Raw genomic sequence first — 12,658 nt, 5'->3', positions numbered from 1 at the left:
ATTTCAGGCACCTATCTGCACACAGAATAAACATCACACTTTTTGTTGCTTTGTCAAACTGTAACACCAACTTTAGGGCTGTTTCTTATCATGCATGTCTTTGCTAGTTTCTTATTAAGCATTGATTAATCATTCATATACTAGCAGCACTAAGTGCTGCTGAGCAGGACCCAGGTCATGATGTACTGGGTCCTACCCAGTTCTGCTGCAACAGAATGTCTCTGCTTCTCCCACAGCAAGTATATTTCTACAGCCAAATCCCACTAGTTATTCCAGGAGAATCATCAGCAACTTCAGTTATCAGAAGGGCTTAAAAGCTACAGAGAAAAATCAGAGAAATTCAGAGCAACTTAATAAAGCTGCTAGCTATAAAACAGTTGCTAAGGTTGCACAGCAAAACTCAGTGTGCCTCATCATGTCCTTCTTTTCTTCCTTTAGAACAGAAATGCACTTATGTCAGTGCTCAAGGGAGCATCTGGAGCAAAATCCTTCTTTGCTAATAGACCACTAATCACTAGGCTTGCTGCATCATCTGTGCAGATGCACGAAATCAGCCCACACCAGCAGTGATGTCAGTGATGACTTCAAAAATGCTGAAGCTAGACTCTTCTAAGCTATGGTATGCCCACTCTGCACACTTCACTGCTGTTTCGTTTACTTAACTTGTCACAGAGACCGATGAGTAAGAACGCGATTCCTTTACAGCCCAGAAGAAGAGGCAATAGTAAAGGTAATTATGCAGCTGGAAGGCATGTGAAGCCTGACTGGCACTGCTTTCATAACAGACTGGATATGCCATTTGGTTTTACCTTGGTAATGTAACTTGTCCAGTAACTACCAGGTGGTGAAGTGTCCCAGGAAGTTTAATCATTTCCAAGAACATCCCACTGCAAACCAGGGTCTTACCCAAAATGAGTCCACTTGTACCAAGACAAAACTGTAAAGAATGTTATTGCACAAGCCAGGACTTTCTGGGTATACGTGTATACCCCCTGCTTAGAGCACATGCAATAGATCCCACATTTCCTGAAAGCGTTAGGTCCATTGTGTCTATGTGGGCCTGTCCAGCAAGTTTTGGAGTGGTAAATTTAAAAAAATAAAAAATAAATTCACCAGTATATGAAGTCATCAGGAAAAAGAGAAGCAGATATATGGAGTTTATCTGAGTTTACCCACAATTATGGCACTGAGACCAAGGCTCATGGAAAACACTGGATTTAACTGAATCCGGTGCTATGCGATTACGTGGCAGTTCAGTTCAGGCTGTGAGACACTTAAAATAGTTGTAGAAGATCACACAACGTTTACCCTGACAAAATCCCTAGGCAGGAAACAGGATACATCTAGAGAAACCTAGAGGCAGAATGACCTTGAGCATAAGTAGCAAAGTCAGAGCTGGGCCTTGCCCTCGACTGCAGATAACCAGAAATACATGGGGAACTGAACTATTACAGTGATGTCAGTTGGCTTAACCAGAAAATTATTGGGTTCTTTTAAAACACCTTGCCAAACAATTCTAAATGTAGGTTTTAAGCAAAAATTACAAATTACTCAATGTGCTCATCTTCTCATTCTAAGCACAATTTTAATTTGAAAACATAATTTACAGATGGTTCATTAGTTTAGAGTCCCAGATCAATTATAAAAAAGAAAAATAACTCTCCTTTTATTTACACCACTTGAAAGGTATTTAATTTCATTTATGGTTGTGTAAAGTGCATTACTGTATATAGTTTCAACAGCATGATTCAGGTGAATATAGATATGGCACTGCATAGATAGTAGGCAACAAAGCTCATTAAGTGTTCAGAATGTTTCATTTTCTTCAGTCAACAAAATCTTTTCAAATACAATACTTTAATTTTCATGTTATATTCCTTAGAAAAATCTCAAGAATTAGATGTGTGCATGAATTATAAGCATACACCTCATGAAAAAAACCCCTGTATTTCTGTGGTTTTTCCATTTTAAAATGGAGTGAAAGGCTGGAAATGTGACATATTCCACTGAATGGATATTTCAGAGAAATAACAGGCTGTCATGCCACCTCCCTGGATAGCTGTCACTCAGCTATCTAGCAGCCTGCCTTGTTCATAGCCCACCTACTATACTGGATGGGTAGGAGGAAAAAGCAGGCTTCACCTCCACCAAGAACTGCAACAGAATTGCATACATCTTCAGGGATATTTTAATTCCAACATAAAAGATTTCTCTGACCGAAAGCTCTCTTAAACATTGTGGTCAGCACATGTGCACACACATACTGTTCAGTACAGGTGAGAGTGCACTGTTGGAGGCCCAAGCAAAATCTTTTGAAATTATCTGTGTGAGGTATGGGGAAATGATAATAAAAATGGACAGCCAAGGGGATCATCCTTAGGATGAGAACACTATCAAAGCACATCTTCTACTCAAAAGACTGGAAACCTTGAAAAAAAACCCCACAGACCACCCTTGTAGACTTTTTTTTCCTATACAAGAGACCTATAGATATAGAATGGAGGCCAGATAAGGACTGCTTAGGAAACTCACCAGAGATACAGTTCCAGCTACAGCTAGAGGGCTCACATTATTATGTCAATAAATTACAAAAATCAATTCAGGAACAAAGCTAAGACTAATAGAATTTGCTCCTAAATAAGCAAAGCTCTGTTATCCTCTCTTTGAGCCATTGTGCTCACAGGTAGACACAGGAACTTTCAACTTCTCTAGTGAGCAGTCCTGGAAATCAGGACAGAACAAACACGTTTGCCCTATCTAAATACTCTCCAACCTAATCCACGTGTTATTTTAACCGGCTGTTCTGTACTGTCATGGCAATTGGCAGAACACCGCTACATCCAAGGCCTTTGCTTGAAGTTCATGCATCTTTGATATTCCACCCTACAGGAAGAGAGATCAGCACATCCCAAGTGGGATGGTGCCAACAGCCTCCTGCTGAGCCCAGGTGGCCACAGTGGCTTAGTCTGCAGTACTCTGACGCCTGGCACGTTTTCCTGCAATCTTCTATCTCATAAGTACAAGATTATTGATAGAAACTTGGGCAAATCCCTGGCCCTTTGAGATGCAAAGAGCACTTGCAAAACTCTGACTCACTGCATACCAGTGGCACAGTGTTTGAACTAGCTCTGCTGACAACCTGCAACAACAGCTGAGAGAGGTGTGACCTTTCTCAGTTCAGAGCAACAGGCTGTTAGTTTTGAAAGCCAGTGATAAATCAACATCGGTTTTGTCATCAACCTAATGAAATCACCAGAAGTAAGAGAGAAGATCACACTCTGAAGCAAGCAGCTGGAGCAGTTTACGAACAGAATTTACAATAACGTCAATGGGGTTTTTTCCACATATTCCCAGCCAGGAAAAAGAATATTGAATTCTGCATCTCAAACCTAGTTTCCTACTATCACAAACATCCACATCACACTAAACCTTCTGTAAATTACCCAAGCACACAGATATAGATAGGTAAGCATCTCCACTTTTCTCTCTGGGAAGCTGTTGCAGAACTTTGCTCCTCTGATGGTTAGAAACTTTTTCTAATTTCTAGCCTAAATGTGTCCTCCTTCAGATCATCTGTTTATACACTAAGACAGTCCTATAACTGAAACAGTCCTAAGCATTTCAATTTTTATCCTCCAGACAGGTAGCAATCAAATGCTATTAGACTTTGTTTTTCTAAACCAAACAGCCAAACTCTTAATCTCACCTCCTTAGAAAGGCACTCTGTTCCTCGTATCACACCACTTCCATTTGTCTGATTTGCAAGATAATCCAGCTCCTTACTTCCCCTTAAGAAAGGAATATCTTAATCCTCCTTTCTTTTGATTATAATTCCAAGCTTTGTGTCATCAGCATATTTCATTAGTGCAGTTCTTTTATTCCAAAGGTCTATTATACTAAATTGGTCCCAAGACCAGCAGGAATTTCTCTAGTAACCTCCCTCCAGCCTTCATTTTGGCTTTCAGCGCTAATTGTTGTCATGTTCCCACTAGCCAATTCCTTACTCATCTCAGATTTTTTTTCCTACTAATCTGACTCACTGTATATAACAATTCTCCATGTAACAAAACCACTAAGGTCAATTAAAGAACTGCACATCAGAAAAAACAACTTATTAAACGAAACTCAGGCAACTACTTCATGAAGTCACCTTCCAGAACAACAGAGCCATAACAGAGTAAAGGCATCTGCTAACTGGCCTGTCCTCCAATGGGGACTGCTAGGTCCCCTTTTCCCTTTCTCTGTCTTCACCTCCCAGTTTGAGCACAGAGAAAGCGTGAGTGCAGCTTTAGCCTCAGTGTGGTTATTTCCATTACAGGAGCACTTGTGCCAAAGCTGATCTAGAAGGATGTTGGCTGCTCAGCTAAAACTGCTGATGAAAGTAGTTTTATGCCAACATTTGACAGTTTCCACCCAACTGACAGACCTTTTCTTCTGCTCCCACTGCTGTGATGGTAGCCATCTCCAGTTGGGAGATGGAATCGGGAAGGAGGCACTAGTAACTTCCCAGATTGCTGCAGCAGGGTTTGGCAGACCACCTTCTGCAACACACTAGAGATGGTATTTTAAACTTATCTACTTAAGTCAGAGGTGAATTAAAGCCAATTGAGGGTGCAGTTCCATGTTACAGGTAATGATGGAGTGACAACAAGAGTTTCATCACAATCCTGTTCAGCCCACCACTGCTAGCCCCAGCTCCTGCCTGAGCTTACAGAGAGCTGATATCAGGAATTCACAAAGAAGAAAAACTATCACTTCATTTTTTCCAGAAGGTTGTTTCTCTCTCTAAACCAGTTTGTCAGGAGCACCAACACCAGTGCTAGTGAAGCAGGTTAAAATTTTACTGAATAAACATATCCATCAGGCAGTTGTGCTGCCTGCAAAAACAGTTTTTAAACAGATTTAAACAGAAGCCATGCAACTTTTTTTGGTGCAAATGGAGCCTGTGGGCCCAGATCACAGTTGAGTGCTCCTGTCCCCAGCTGTCTATATTGTCCCCCTGTCAGACATTATTTTCTCTGGGGAGGGAAACGGGGACATCAAAACCAGATGTGTCCGTGCTCAGATGGCCTGGCTGAGCAGCATCACCCAGGACTGTTGTCCCTACTTCAGGCAATGTATAAAGCCATGCCAGCAAAATTCAGCAGGGATGTCCACTGGAGGATCTGTGTTGGAATGATTAGAGATGTAGCTATCATTTCCTTGTGAGAATGACTGGAAAGCTATCCTAGCCCTATGTTAATTTTATGTCCATTTAACTCTTGCACCCACTTCCAAAGAAGCTATGTTAAAAGCTAATTTTTATTTTTGCTTTTTTTTTAAGAGATGCATTTTTTGTACATAGCAATAAGGAAATTATGAGTCCTTGGTGAGACCAGTTTCAAGTAAGTGCCCTTAGGTAGTCACATAAATCTTGAAAAAGTGAGCTGCAAATCCTGGGGAATGAGCTTGCTGCAAAGACATCACAGGTTTTACTATTTTCCTTTTGGTATTGATGCTTCTCCATGCCTCACAGACTGAAAAGAAAAGAACAAAACAAATGAACAAACTTGTAGAGGTTGAAATAACAGTTAATAACAGATTACTGTACGTAAGAAGAAAACTTCTGAATTCTCTGAATTTATTCTTATTGAACCTGAACCATTGCACCCAGATACAGCAGTTGGTTTCCTGACAATTCAGAGATGAGTGTCAGCAGTAATTTCTTACCTGTAAGAAAGAGCCTAAGTACAGTGACACAACTTTTGAGACCTTGCGTTGTCTAAGATAGTGTACCAGAAATACTAAAACAATCTGGGAGACTGAAACTGTTGAACCCTCGGAATGACAGAAACTACATTAGGAATGAAAATATTTCCCATTTCCTAGCAGAACTTTAAAAGCACACAAATACTCTAGGCAGTCAGTCTGCAGCTGAAAATCAGTTTTTCTCACACAATATGTTGTTTCAAATGAGATATGCTAACATTTTTAATTCACATGCTTCCTTCTAAAGATTTCTGTTGACAAAATTGTGAACGCTGTTAGCAACATTAGGAAGTCTTGCCATATCACTTACTCTGCGTGTCTGAATGAAAGACTGGAGCCACTCAACAAGTGCAATAATCTCCCAGTATACACTGTTTGAAGGGCTGTATTGTTTTAATCTAAAAAGGTGAAGATGGAGAAGCTCATGTTTATGTACTCAGTGTACATTCTTGACACACGATCAGGAAGCCCTTAAAGTATTTCTAAACCCATCTCCAATTAATTCTCAATACTGTAAATCCCGCTCACATGTAATCCTGCTCATCACCTGAGATGAATCTGGCTCGTCTGAAATAAGAGAAAGTCACCTGGATTGTCTTGCTGAGCAGCTACAAAGCACTGTGAATAGAACTAGAACTGTGTATGAAAATGGAAATCAGAAAATCACCTCGAAGCTCTTGTGTGAATTTAAACTGCTAGAACCAGCTGCCACATTTGACACCTGTAGCACATAGTGGACCCAGTACAGTCCTTCCACAGTACCTCCACAAGCTCCTCCACAAGGAGGGGATTGAGTTATACACAGCAAGTAATACTTACTGCTTACTAGCACAGTACTTCAACTCCTGAAGAGACATTAAAGCACCACCACATAAAACTACTACGAGATGGTGCCGTCATTCCTGGATCACACATCCTTTGTTATGCATTTCCACCTCTCTAATGTAGTTTCTCTATCATAGCAGGTTTATCAAAAAGAGGGGAACCCACCAAATAATGATGCTCTGAAACTGAATTCCATGAGTTATCATGCAATTAGGATTCCCAACACTGAATAAAAAATATTACCTCCTCGACAACAGAAGTCATAAGACAAGATGCACACCTATACAATTTCTATTCAATCAATCCTAAATGCTCTTACCTAAGAGCTCAGCAACAATTACGACTGGTGTTGGCTATGCTAAATGCAGTTCTTTAAGGGGAACAACTAATTCTTCTAATCCTTTTTTTTTTTTTTTCCCCCTTACAAAACACAGTGGTGGTCAGAACATGATGTTTGGAAAATAGACCAGAAGTTATGACAGTGAGTGAGTATCACGGTTAACTAGTCCAACAAATAAGCACATTTTTTGGAGAAGGACAAGAGCAGTGAAAAGAGCCCCTACATGACTGAACAGACCACACAGCTGTGATGTATGAGAATACACCCTGTCAAGCAATACTCAGAGGCAAGGGGGCTTACATCATCTTATTCTTCTTCATAGTGAATCCTCAGCAGGCAGATATCTGAGTTCCTGTCATTGTTGCCACGACTGCTGACAGATTTAGCATTGAGAAGTCATTGAGAAGACACAAGAACAAACCTGGCACTAGGTTTGCCTCCCATCCCACATACCAGAATATGCATCTGAAATAGAGATCACAGAAAACTCAGACATATGTAGAAGGGGAGACAGAACTAGCAGTGACCACGAGGCTACGTCATTCTTCAGTACAAGATGATAATGGTCATGATAATCATGTTTGCAGCACTGTGATTTACTCCACAGTTCTTTCCCTGTTGCTAAAAAGGCTCTTAGCTTCCCTTGCCAACACTGGTGCTCAGAGTTGGAGTGGAAACAGGGAGGGCACATGGGACACACCAGAGAGAGGCTCCTCTCTTGGCTGCCTAAAACATGAGTTTTGATGCTTCATTAACCCTTTGCCCAACTGTCCTGCCCACTGAAATGCTGCTGGCAGTCCTTAGCAGGTCACACAATGGAAATTACATACCAGGCATGCACTGCGAGAAAAGCAGTCACCAGAAACATATCACTGAAACATATCACATCTTACCACTCTGCTCCTCCATCTCTCCAGTTGCATATTTGGAGGCAGTAATTCTCAATTATCTTCCCTTCTCAGACCAGTATGAGATCAGTGTACAAAGTGCAATCTCTTCACAAGAAGTTGCTTACACAAGCATATCTGCTTGGGAAAGAATAACTCTGTGCATGGTTTGCCTATTTCCCAGTGAGAGCCACATCTATCTGTGCCAGCTACAAATGAACATATTTTCCTGTTTTGTTTAATCCAATTTTAGTCTAACTGCTTCTTAAATTCATGGTCACACCTTCTCATCACTTCTATCTTGATGTTCCCAGTCTCCTCTTCATTGCAATGCTAAAAATGGTGTGACTGTGTGATAAAGGAAACGACGTGCTGAAAATTTAACCAGGAGCAAAAAAGCAGCAAAAGATGAGTTTTCAGCTGGGTCAGTTCTCTGATCCAATAACTCGCTATGCAGCCATGTCTTTACTGGGTGCTGGCACAGAGGAAGCAGAAGGAACACCAACTGCCTTAAATCATGAAATTGCAACCTAACCAGACCTAATTTTAAAATCCCGTAACAGTGGCTGAAAGTTTTATTGTAAGTGGGTACCCAGAGCTCAGAGTATCAGCCCAGTTAAGGGAGTGCTGCTACACCGTAACTTTCACCTGCAGGACTGCAGGGATGCTACAGCAGTGTTGTGGTTTGAGCCCAGCCGGTAACTCAGAACCACGCAGCCGCTTGCTCACTCCCCCCCCTTCTTCCTCCCCCCGCTCCCGGAGGGATGGGGAGGAGAATCGGAAGAATGTAACTCCCACGGGTTGAGATAAGAACAGTCCAGTAACTAAGGTATAATACAAAACCACTACGGCTACCACGAATAATAATAATGATTAGTGGAATAACAAGGGGAGAGGATACAATTGCTCACCACCCGCCGATCGATACCCAGCCCGACCCGAGCAGTGATCTGGGCCTTCCGGGTAACTCCTCCGATTTATATACTGGGCATGATGTGCCATGGTATGGAATACCCCTTTGGCTAGTTTGGGTCAGGTGTCCTGTCTCTGCTTCCTCCCAGCTTCCCCTCCTCCCTGGCAGAGCTTGAGACTGAGAAAGCCCTTGGTCGGAGTAAACATTACTTAGCAACAACTAAAAACATCGGTGTTATCAGCGTTGTTCCCAGGCTGAAATTTAAAAAACACAGCACTGCACCAGCTACTAAGAAGGAGAAAAATGACTGCTATAGCTGAACCCAGAACAAGCAGTCTGATGGGTGCAGTGAAAACAGGGCCCCTGGGCCCCCGGGCCCCCTTCAGAATTAAATCAAAGGCTTCCATGTCACATCATAGTAATAGTGCCATACAAAGGAGGAGCACAAAAAGCAATTATTGTTGTCTGAAAGTCATGATACAAATGCCCTTCTCAAAACAGCAAGGTCAATGGTCAGTGAGAAGCAAGCAAGCTGGACCTATTTGCAGATGCTTTGCTTTTGTGCAGCATTAATTACTCAGGTATCATCATATTTTCATTTCAGGGAATGGTTGGCTCTGACAGTTTTGCAACTTTCTTTCATGTTTTTATTATCTGCATATTCAGAAATGGTTTTCTGTGAGGTTCATCATTACCTCATTAAATGCCTAATCCTGTAGGGCATGTCAGATGCAATTATTAACATTAAATTTCTGGCATTAAATCTAGCCACACAGATCTACCTGATGTTAAATTTTGGTTTTGTCTAATTTAGCCCACACTGAATGACAGGACAACATGAGTAGAATTACAAATACCCTAAAGCTAAGCACATACCAAAAGTTACAAAACCTATAAGTAAAACAATTAGCAGAAGCACTGACTTAAAGGACATACCTGTGCCTAGTCTCATGCCAAAGACAAGGAGGCACTGCTCCAGAAGAACTCAAACATGACACATTTCTCAACAGGAAGACTGCAGCACTTGGGGGGACCCCCGTGCCAGCCCCTCAGGTCTGTCAGCCCCTGCCCCAGCGACACCACAGCACGGCTGGTCTCCAGCTCCCCACAGCCCTGCCTGGCCATGGGCCCCGCTGAGGTGCACCCACCCATGGGACCACGTCCTGGCCATGGCCTGTGCCCATCCCCGTTCCCAGGAGGTGCCAATGCCCAGGGCTGGGGCTACCCCGGTGTCCCTGGATGCCCTGATCCTGGATGGGGTGGGACTGGACCTGGGTGCCAGGCCCTGCCCTGAAGCCCCAGCTTGGGAAGCCCTCTGTGCCCAAAGGGCCCTATCATTCGGGATTAAGAACTAGGGCAGCAGTACATGCCTGCCAGCAGCAGGTCTGGTTTAAGCCACCCTTGCTCCTGGGAACTGGTGATACATCTGGTGGAGGTTTGCAGGTGATGCCATTTGTGAGCACAGATCTGTCCAGCAGCCTTTGCGGAGAGAGGAAACTGAAGCAAGAGCTTGAGTTAAAAGACATTTGTTCCTCATCCCAGAAATGTCTTCTAGTAAGGCAGTTTACACTTCTGAAGATCCTGTGGTAAAATGAAAAAAGCACCAAGCACCAACATGACGTAACATTGCAGTGCTTACACAACAATTGCCTGAACCAGTGAGGCACTGAGTCAATGTCACTTCTCCAGTTCCCTGAGTACTAACTTCGGCACCCAAAATGTGACCCAAATAATTAGGGTTACAACAGCTCAAGTTAGGACTCTGGTGAGTTCAGATTTAGAAAATTAGATGGTAACAATGACCTATTAAAAAAGTGTGAATGCAGCTCCTCGCTGATTTCAATTATAACAATCCCCATGAATGTCTTCTCCTGTTTTTCCCGGCCTCCTTTTAACGCACTGCAGTCATGAGGGTGATGTTCATAATGCTGGAAGGAGGGTGGCTAACAGTAGCATTATCTTTAGGCTGGCTTCTGGTAACACAAAACTGGGAGGTCTGCCTGGGACTGGGACCAATCTCTCTCCTTCTACTCTTATCAGACCATAAAATTGGGGCGTGCAGCTTCTTTGCTTTCCCTATTGTCTCGTACCTCCATGCTGAACTGTAATGCCAAAAGCAAACAGCATTACATTATCAAGAGAGGGTTCATCAGCTGAGACATATGCCGCAAAAACTGAAGGGCCCCCATGTGAGGGGCTGACTCCTTCCAGACAGATGGTTCATCAGGAGCTGAACAGGGATCCTGAGCCTCCTGGCCCCCTCCACGCACATGGTCCTATATCTGCTGTGGTCCCACCCACTACTGAAACTGAGGCATTGCTCACTGGGCTTGTAGTCAACTAATACATTGCTCCCTAATCTATTCTAAGCCAAAACACCCTCTCCTCTCTGGGGATGCTTTCTGTTGCTTGGTCATTTTTAAGGCCAAAAAGGCTGTTGTTACTGTGGCTGGCCGTAACATTGGTCATATTTTTCCCCCAGACACCATCATACGTACCTTGTTTCTGTGCTCTCGCTTGCTGTCTCATGACTGGTATCCTCCAACTGTAAAGAACTTGCTAAGGGGCTGCTAAGCCAGCCTGATGGCTTGCTCCCACAAAGTGAGGGGCTTTTCCTCCCTCTCCAGGACTAGGCAGTGCTGTGCCTGCATCCTCTCCACTCTTCCATCATGTGAACTAGTGCTTGTAGGGCTCTCCAGTGAGACATAACTCATTAAGACAGCAGAAAGCTATCCTGCTTTTTTGATGGATGTATTATGTTTCTAAAATTGAAGGAAGAGGCTCACGATAAGTCATGGGGGAAATTCTTCCCCCAGCCCTGATGCTGAGCTTGATTCCTGGTTGCAGAGACCATGATAACCCATCCCAGAGGGCATGCCAACTCCTTCCTATATCCGTGAGCTCATGGACTACTGCACTGATGCCAGAGAAGCAGCAGGAAAGTCCTGCACAGGGGAAAGACCTATGAAAGCTTTTCCTAGGCAGCCCCAGGTCAGCTATTGAAGCAGAGCAATGTGCTGACCTAGATTTAAAATGTTAGCCTGGGTTTGTGCTGGCTCTGTTTTAACTGGAAAAGCAGCTCAAGGTGAGCCAACTCATCGGGTGGTCTCCTGACACAATGAGCGGGATGATCTGTCAACCTGCCTATGGGGGAAAAGCAGGGACATCGACTCAGAGTCACTGCAGTGCACAGCGCTTCCTCATGCATTGTGACCTGTCCACCTGGACACTCGTCACAAAACTCTTATGGTTCATAAGCCTATTGTTAACCAAATACAGTCTCCTCCCTTGCCAAAAGGAGAAAAAGATGAGTGATCCACAAATTGCACTGGGAAAGAGCCAGTTTAGCTTTTCACTTTTCCCATGAGCTTAGCCTTGATGACTAATACAATAATCCCAGATTCTCAAGAAAACAAAGTTTGTATGTGACTGGTGCACATCAGGGCCTCAAGGGCACATCAAGGCTGAACTTCCTATTTCTGTGTGATAATTCGGTTCGATTCCAGTAATTCAGATTCTCAAAGGGGTTCCTGTCCCTTACACTGAAACTGTTCAGCACTGAAAGTTTTCAGGCTCTAAAAGTGCAGTAAGAAGTCATAGTTTTTGAAATACCCAAGGGACAGCCTGGGGTTTTCCAGACCATTTTGAGTGAAAAGTGACTAAACCTGGTGCCTCAAGGTTCAGTAGCAGCTAATAACCTCATACCCAAATTAAGTCTTGTTCACCTTGGGGTAAATAGCTGTTTGTCCTAGCCTTGCAAAGCCTGCTTGAAATCAGCAATGTGAGTTGGTTTCTTTTATTCTAATGAATTACCGGTGGCACAGACCAGTCTACGTGGGACATTTTTCTGGAATAATTATAGATAAGCTAGCTCAAACACTCATGCAGAACGCTACTCAAGGACAGCTATTTCTTCATTGATATCTTACTCTATGTAGAACAAGC

The sequence above is a fragment of the Strigops habroptila genome, chromosome 2 (genome assembly GCF_004027225.2).
Source record: "Strigops habroptila isolate Jane chromosome 2, bStrHab1.2.pri, whole genome shotgun sequence".
NCBI classification, from domain to species: Eukaryota; Metazoa; Chordata; class Aves; order Psittaciformes; family Psittacidae; genus Strigops; species Strigops habroptila.
Note: the sequence above shows the minus strand (reverse complement) of the source record.